Here is a 699-nt window from a genome sequence, read left to right on the forward strand (position 1 = left end):
GAATAGGCTAAAAGTGGCAAAACATGATAGAAAGTTGTCCAAAATGGCCGCCGGTGTTTGAAATGCTTGACCTAAACAAATCACAATGATCAAGGATATAAGAAGAGGATGACAAGGGCCTTGCTAACTAACGTGTACAACTAAGAAGAAAAACATGTCTAAAACAAACTTAAATTCGATCAATTCCAAAAATATTGTCCTATATTGGGGGACAATTTTTGATTGTATGCAAAAGCATTATCCATAAGCTTTGAATGGTAACCAAAACGATTGCACATCTAGTCATTTTGTTAGAAACGATACAAACATATCATTTGATTAAAAAAAAACACTGTCGAAAGTCATGTTGGCTAAAAGTAAATTAGCCTCATGGCAATCCAGCCCATGATCGATTGTTGTGGCAAAATTCAAACTCCATTCTGACTAGAGTGATATTTCTTGATTAGTGTCTTGTATCAATACAAAACCTCCTTCCCGGCATATCAAGTCTACAGTCAGAGGTGAAAACGAATTGAAAAGGTATGCAACGATAATAAATGCTTTTAAATGTCAAAATAATTCTAATTTTTGCATGATTTTCTGCCATTTTCTCCCACCTTTTTGCATGATTTTTTCTGCCATTTTCTCCAACCTTTTTGCACGATTTTCTGCCATTTTCTCCAACCTTTATGCATGACATTCTGCCATTTTCTGCCAGAT

The sequence above is a fragment of the Tigriopus californicus genome, chromosome 3, assembly GCF_007210705.1.
Source record: "Tigriopus californicus strain San Diego chromosome 3, Tcal_SD_v2.1, whole genome shotgun sequence".
Lineage (NCBI taxonomy): Eukaryota > Metazoa > Arthropoda > Copepoda > Harpacticoida > Harpacticidae > Tigriopus > Tigriopus californicus.